Raw genomic sequence first — 8,345 nt, 5'->3', positions numbered from 1 at the left:
CGCGCCGGGAGGGGCGGGGAGTCCTCCCGCGCATGCGCCGTTGCGCGCTGCGGCCGCCGCAGCGGAGCGCGGCACTGCGGGGGCGTCGTGGCCGGTAGGGGGCGCTGCGGCGCCGGCGGAGCAGGTGAGACGCCTCAGGCCGCCATCTTGTGCCGGGGGCGTCGCTCCCGCCGCCCAGGGCGGCTGTGCGGCCGGGGGTGTGTGGGGCCCGTGGGGCGCTCTCTGCCCGCTCTCTGCCGGCCGTGGCAGCCATATGTGAAAGGGAACGACCCACTGCCTGGCCTGGCCTCAATGGTTTCCCAAAGCTTGCCGAGCAAGCGCAGCCCTCTCCGGGAGAACAAAAGCAGCTTTAATATTCATTGGAGTGCCGCTTCGGGAGATAAAGTCTGATTATTCCAAAGCCTGTTTAAATAACAGAACTGTTCCCCGTTGTTAGGGCTGTTTCCTGTTGTCAGGATCTGCGGCATAATTTTAGCCCTTAATTAAAATTCTAGCACGGATTTTGGCAGCTAGAAATAGAACAGTGCAATTAGGAATGCTCCAAATATAGCACCAGCTTTTTTTTTCTTTTTTTTCCCCCCACACTATACTTTCAGTGGGAACAGCTTCATCTTTTTACTTCATAGAATCACAGAATGTTAAGGGGTTGGAATGGGCCTTACAGATCATCCAGTTCCAACCTCCCTGCCATGGGCAGGGACACCTCCCACCACACCAGGTTGCTGAGGGCCCCATCCAGCCTGGCTTTGAACACTTCGAGGGTTGGGGCATCTGCAACCTCCTTAGGCAACCTGTTCCAGTCTTGTCACCCTCACAGTAAAAAATTTCTTCGTAATATCTTAGCTGATTTTCCCCCTTTTCAATTTATATCCATTATTCCGTGTCCTATCACTACAGTTCCTGACAAAGAGTCTCTCCCTGGCTTCCCTGTAGGCCCTGGAAAGGTCCTATGATGTCTTCACACAACCCTCTCTTCTCCAGGCTGAACAGCCCCAACTTCCTCAGTCTGTGTCATGATACTCAGAGAAATGAGTAAGACAGGGTGTACTGGATTGGGAGCCATTGAAGGGACACAGGTGATGCCAGCTGAAAGTCACCAGCTGACGGGAACAGCTCTAAGGTTCCTCTTACTCCTGTCAGCACTTCCTCTGCTGGAAGCGGAATTCATGTCAACCTGCAAAACCATTAAAGAAGCAAATTGTCCTTCCGTTGTTCTTACCAATAAAAAAGAACCAAACCTGAAAAGGCATCAGCTTTTTTTATTTAAAAAGCACTGTAAATTTCCCCCCCCCCTTTTTTTTTTTAGCTTGTCTCTTGACAAAGTTTGGCTTTTTTCAGGGATAAGGAGTTAAGATTCCTAGAAGAAGCTAATGGGACTAAATTTTTTTCATTGGCTCTTGTATAGGTTTCTTAGCAGAGACAGCACACGATATGAAGTGGCAATGCAAAGTAATTTTAAACAAAGTGATTAAGAACATTCAGCACGTAAAATATCCAGTATGTGCCCTGTCTGTACAAAGCTTGAGTGCTGCTACACTTATGGTAGTTTATAACAAATGCTATCCAGATGAAGCATCTTTCGGGAAACTCAATTTCTTTATATTCTATATATGTGCAGCAGAGTTTCAAAAATTAAAGGATAGAAGTTTCTTGAGCTAACATGGTTAAAGCAGTCAGTAAACCCCATAGAGGTAATGGAAGAAAGTCAATGCTTATCTCCATTATTACACAGAATCATAGATTCATAGAATGCTGAGGGTAGGAAGGGATGTTAAAGATCATCTAGTCCCAACCCCGGCCATGGGCTGCAACACCTCACACTAGATGAGGTTGCTCAAGGACTTATCCAGCTTGGCCTTTAACACCACCAGGGATGGGGCATCCACAACTTCTCAGGGCAACTTTTTCCAGTGCCTCACCATCCTCACAGTAAACAATTTTTTTGTAATACCTAAGCTAAATTCTCTCTCTTTCAATTTGTACCCATTACTCCTTGTCCTATCATTACAGTTCCTGATGAAGAGTTCCTGTAGGCCCCCTTCAAATACTGGAAAGTTGCTATGAGGTCTCCATGCAACCTTCTCCAGGCTGAACAGCCCCAACTTTCTCAGCCTGTCTTTGTAGGGGAGCTGCTCTAGTGCCCTTATCAACTTTGTGACTCTCATCTGGACTTGCTCCAACAGTTCCATGTCCTTCTTATGTTGGAGATACCAGAACTGTAGGCAGTACTCCAGGTGGGGTCTCACAAGAGCAGAGCAGAGGGAGAGAATCCCTTGCCCTGCTGGCCACACTGCTTTTGATGCACTCCAGAACACGGTTGGCTTTCTGGGCTGTGAGTGGTCATTGCTGGCTCATGTTGACTTTTTCATCAGCCATCACCTCCAAGTCCTTCTCTGAAGGGAGAAAGTCTTAACATTACTTTATCATTACAGCCTTGACATTTTGAGGGCAGGTCGGAGGGGGAAGACTGTTAACAGGCTTCTGTGATATTCTTGCATCTATAACCACACGAGCAAGCATATTAGTTTTGGGTAAGTCATGAGCAGTTACAGTTTTATTCACCATGGATTTAATTCCAAGACCTCATCTAGTCACAATAATTTCAAAGAGATCAGACAGGAGAAAATTTTGTTGTCCCTATGAAATTTATATCAACAGAAAAAGAAAGTAATATTAATTCATAGATTCTTGACATTCATTGTCCTCATACAGAGATACACAGCGACTAAAGTGAGCATTGCCCCTTCCTGACAGCGCTACCACTTCCTCACTGCATATTTTATTTTCTTGTTTTATTATTGTTCTCAGGAAATCCACATAGAATCCAATAACATACTTCTACTCACCATTTTAAGTCATTTGAAGCATTTTTCCAAGTTTTTGTTGTTAAACAAGGCCCCCTGCCCCCTTAAGGCCTGGAAACGGCACAGCAGTGCCGGCATCGCCACCTGGCAACATCACCGGAACAGGAAGTGGATCCCCAGGGATTAGCACAGACGGAGTACTGGGACAAGAGCATTAGGCGAGGCATCTGATGTCAGCGTGTTAATTAAAGTGGGAATGTAAGCCATGGGAAAGGTGAGAGAACAGAAGTCATAAAACCTTCTTATTTGCAACATATGGGCATCATTAAGAAAAGGTTGAAAGGTAATCAAAGAAGCTATAATGACAATAAATTGTGTTTATCTTGTAATAAACATTTAGATGTCAATTTCTCCTGTATCATTCTTTCATTCGGATTTCCAGTCTCTTCTCTATTGTTCCCAGTTCTTCATCTATCCTTCAGATTTGTCACAAGCCCTGTATTCTCTGAAATTTCACCTGGAGCTTTCTGTTCACATTTTTTATAACCTCATCTCCTTGCTCCCAGCTATTGGCCGTGTAAGAGATAATCCATGTTTCTCAGCTCTCTATGCTGGTTCCCCAGTACTGGCCCGAATGCCAGAGGTGAGTTTTACCTTTGCCAAAACCTTTGCCTGGTGGGGACACTTAATAGAGTTTATTTTCTGTAACCACTTGACTCTTTTTATGAAATTTTGAAGAGCTTAATATCTCCAAAGACTTTAAGTAAAAATTGATTATGACTGGACGGGTGGTTGGATGTGTGTAGAGACAAACAGATATGTGTCCACATGGTGTGGTTGCTTGAAAATTATCAAATAGGCACTGCTCCCTAGGCTGGCTCCAGAATATGAAAGTGTAGATGGCACCTAAGCTTTTCTTCATAAAATCAGAAGATAATTTCTCAGCATGGCAGAGGAAGAGAGTAATGCACATGATGTTGTCCTCACTGAAGAACAGTTACAGCAGAATTCCTGCCAAATTAATTTTGTGCTTGTACCAAAAGCCAGAAGGGACACTTGAAAGGTGGAGGAGAGTCTAATGCTATGGAAGGAGTGAGTGAACACAAAGCTCAGATGGATAACATCTAACTTCTGGTAGGTATTTATTTAGCACTCAGCACTGGGGTCTGACTCTAAAACTGAAACCTGTCAGACCAGCAAGATGTAAACGGCAGTGTGGTCAGAGAACTACACTTGTACCTCTATGAAAATAGTGCACTCCTAGGAAGGTCAAGCCTCCCAGTTTATTTAGATAAGATACATAATAGAATCCTTAAGTTAGGAAGTAAACTTTAAACTCTTTGTTAGCTCATCTGTTCCCCAGGGAAAGCTCACAAGTAGGTTGGGTGGTTACATTTTATGCTATTTTGAGTATCTCTCATGATACTGGGCGAGTTCCTACAGTTATTTAACTCCATTTGCTTATTGTGACTTACAAAGACAATGAAGTCACAGGAATGTGTTTTAAAATGTACTCTTAGCTGATCTAAAGCCAGTCCATAAAAGCAGAGTAACAAATCATAGTTGTGGTTTTTGTAGTTCAGAGATACTCACTGGCCTTGCAGAGGATCTCACAGTGAACGAGCAAAACAGGTTTGGGGTTAAGTTTTGTAGGTATTGCAAACATACAAGAATATTGTGGGATGGCTACGCATCACTTACATTACTGGCTTGGATCTCAGCCCTTTTCGTCATCTCCGCGTGGGATTTTAGATACCACAAAAAAGGTACAATTCTATTGCATGGGAAAAAGCATCTTTTGCAAAATGCAGAGCCCAATTCCCCCATCCTTCCTTACACAGTCTCACAAAGCTGACTTGCAGGCAAGGGTGACAGTGGAGAAGGCCAAAGGGATGTACTGCTTTGTGGATCCAACATATACCAGAGTGGAAGTGCAGAAAAAAAGAGAGGGATGTTGTAGGCTTCCAGCTACAGAAAAGCCTTTGGAGCCCTAGTGTGCTAAGCACAGCTTCTCAGGATGTATGCAGATTTACACAAGGGCTGGACACAGCACCAAACACACAACAAGAATGCTAATCTTTTGTTCACGGTAACAGATCGAGCTTGGTAATGTACAACTGAGCTGAAATAGGAACATGGAAATCCCAGATGGCATTCAGACTGGCTGTAATAAACAATAATTTCCACTTCAATGGCATACAAGGTATTCACTGTGCATTGCAAACTTTAATTAATCCTCACAGTCCAGTTGGGATGCAGAAGAATTACATCCCCCATCATGAAGGAAATATAGCTCCAGCATAAAACGTGGCAACTCCGTAAAAGCACACAGCAACATTGCCCGGGAATTTCAGTCAGGATGGATACTGCACTAAGACTACAAGAGAATTCAGTTGAATAGATTGAAGAGAGAAAGAATTAAATACAAACTGAAGATCAAAATCAGCAATGCCTCCCTCCTGACACGAGACCATGAAACAGAGATGTTAAACAGCAGGCAACTTACCACCGTCACAAACAGTGCAGAATTTCATACTCCGGTGTTATAGCTGCTGATTGAGCTAGATCAGTATTGGCAAAAGTGTTGTTCGAGCAATTGTGGGGGATTCTAGCAGCAAAGCCAAGAGCACTGCCGAGCAGCTATTAAGTGGCTATTCTTCAGTCACGCTGCACTCAAAATAGCTTTCCAACAGAGGAAAAGCAAATTCTATTGGCTTCAACACCTGGTTGAGCAACTTAATAAGGACAAAATTTAAAGTTAGAGCTGAATCATTATTTATTTTATAACTACATCTTCATCAGACAGTCCACTCCAAAATGAGAGTTATTTCGTTTCAAATCAAGCTTGTGCAAGGTTCATCTGTAGGTTCATTCAGCACAGAGGTGAGGGGAAGGTTCTTTGAAAACAATTTCAGACAGCAGCTGCTTCAGAGGAGGAGAGTCATCTACAATCATGGGAGGATTTTTTCCATTTTCTCCAGTTCTGCCATGCTTTTCCCAAACTGTATTTCTTAAGTGTATTTTTAATGCACCAGGAAAATTGTAGCAGTGAAAAGACTGTATTTAGTGTTATTTGGGTAACATGTCCATTTCCAGACAGCATTTCAACAGAGATGAGCAAAGAGTCAGGAGAGCAAAATGCTTCTGTCCTGTGCACAGCAGACACAGAAAACAGCTTGTTCCTCTTATTGAAATTACCTTTTGTGTACTCGAAAGTTGTTACTATTTTACCTCTTAATTTTCTTTTCTCTGAAGTTCAGCTGTTCAGAGGAATGTCAGATTAAATTTATCCTAATTCCTTCAGCTTTTCCTTACAAGTATACTTTTAGCAAGCCTGATAATTATTGTTATCTTCCTCTGTTTTTTTCCCCAGTAGGACAATACCTTCCTTGAAGTATCCAAAATTGGACACAGCTGGGGCAGACATCTTGAAGGAGAGCTGAAGAATTGCTAAATATTTTTTAGGTGATAACATAGGCTATAAATTGCAGTAAGGGTTTCCCTTTTTTACAGCAGCATAACATTTCTCACTTCTATTCATCTTATGATCTATTTAACATCCAAATCTGTTTCTGACATGCAATTATTTAGCTTGTTCTTCCTCACCTTATTTTTCTGCAGTTCATTATTCTTGCCTAAGTGTGTGACCTGTTTGTTTTTACTGAGTTGCATCCTCTCAATGCCTCTTGATGTTGTTCTACAATATATACCTGTTATGTTTGATTGGCAAAAATACCTACCCACAGTAACTGTGAATAAATCAACATGTTTGTTTATTCAAAAAGAAGTTGCTCTCTTATCTAGAGAAATCTAACAAATAAAATTTTCACATCTTTTCTATTGAATCAGATTATCCTTTTTTATCTAGATTATTTTTTGAAGAGGAGAATACCCTGCTGCCTCATTTAAAAAAATAGAGAATTTAGAAGTCATTATTTGAAAATAAAGATTAAAGCAATGTAGATTTTGGCATTGTAGTCTCACAGAAGGAGGATGTGAAGCATTCTCAGTTATGATATCCATATTTGTACCTAGTACCATGCCAGGCTATGAATAGATATTATAGGAATCCTGTTCATGTGCTCTGTGAATTTCCATGTATTTGTTTCATTTTTTATTTGTTGTCTTTTCAGAATATAAAATAAATATGTAGAAAAATTAGAGAATTGTTTTTGTCTGCTCACCAAATTTCTCCTCACCAAAATATAAATTAAGACATAGAAGGGAAGAAACAATGAAAAATAAGAGTGAAATGACACAGGAAGAAGCAACAACTTCCTTCAAAAAGTTAAGGTATCATTTTAGAGTAATTTTAATGAGCCCAATTTTTTTTTAAGATTTCTTCCAAATACTTTATAATCAATTAAGTCATACATTTCCATTTGATCTCATATTTTGTATAGGCACAAGTAGTGCAAATGTGAATTTCTGGGCAGAAATTCTTTCTTTCCTACTCCATCCCTGGGCAAGCAACCATTGCTCTTCTTCTTACTCAGGTTCATTATGGAAATCTTTATTCATATGCAGCAAAACATAGTTTTTCTCCTTTGTAATTTAGTTAATTTGTTGATCCCCCTCAATAACAAGACATACATACAAGTCAATATCCTCTCTCCTCTCTGCAACTGCTGTTTTTTACAGAATAGGCACCATTTTTTTTGTGTGTAGAAAGATTTCTGCACACTAAATAGCATACTTTCTCCCACTGGGTACTTCAGTTTTACAGATATGAATTTTTCTAATTAACAGTGAATAGTATGAGGACTCTACAATAACAGTGGCTTTCAATAGTGATATTTAGTAGGTTCTTTCTCTGGTAGGCTCTTCCTCTAAGTCTTTTTATTTGGTGCCTCAGTGCCTGCAAGGAAATCATTATTTTCTGTTAGATGTTTAATCACAAACCTTGCAAGGAAATTTGCTGTTTTCCAAACAGTGCAGAACTAACTTCATTACCACATTGACATGCTAGATACACTTGTCAGCTCTAAAGTCCCATCTTCTTAAAAGTCTGTAGCCTATATTCCCTTTGGAAAAGATTATTTTCAAATAATTCAGCAGCCTAATTTACTATTTCCATCTTTCCTCCAGAGCCTTTCTTGCTGAATGTGCCAGGTTATGGGAGACAGGGCAAGTTGCACAGAAATACACTTGGTGCCTGCAGTGAAATGATTTTATATGTACTGGCTCTGGTTTCTTGATGGTCAGATCCTCAGCCTCCTTTGAAGTCAGCACTGTTATACAAAGATTGTCTGGAGCTCTGCCCAGAGAGGAACAGCAGTTTTGCTTCTCTGCAGAGCTGCCTCAGGGAAGTCAATAGAAGCTGCAGGAGTGCAGCACCTCTGAAAATACAGCACATTCTGGAACTTTTTAGCATGTTTTTTCCAACACCCTCAGAGTTGTTGGGATACTAGAGGCAATGTTAAGGTAAAGAAATCAGATACTGAGTCAGCTGTAGGTTCAGCGTTCTCAAACATCAGGAGTGGATAAGCCTACATCTTTAGCTAAATATTACAAGCATTCTTTGACTCCTACTTCTGTTCA

General features: G+C 41.2%; 1 long non-coding RNA gene across 1 annotated transcript; it reads left to right on the top strand.

Annotated features, from left to right (window-relative positions):
* Positions 1 to 169: 169 nt before the first annotated feature.
* LOC135415633 (uncharacterized) lies at positions 170 to 6,970 on the top strand. Its single transcript, XR_010431211.1, has 2 exons — positions 170 to 3,447; positions 6,178 to 6,970. It is a non-coding gene; the product is annotated as an uncharacterized LOC135415633 (long non-coding RNA).
* The last annotated feature ends 1,375 nt before the right edge of the window (positions 6,971 to 8,345 follow it).

This window comes from Pseudopipra pipra, chromosome 6 (genome assembly GCF_036250125.1).
Source record: "Pseudopipra pipra isolate bDixPip1 chromosome 6, bDixPip1.hap1, whole genome shotgun sequence".
Lineage (NCBI taxonomy): Eukaryota > Metazoa > Chordata > Aves > Passeriformes > Pipridae > Pseudopipra > Pseudopipra pipra.
Note: the sequence above shows the minus strand (reverse complement) of the source record. Positions and strands in the feature narration are given on the sequence as shown.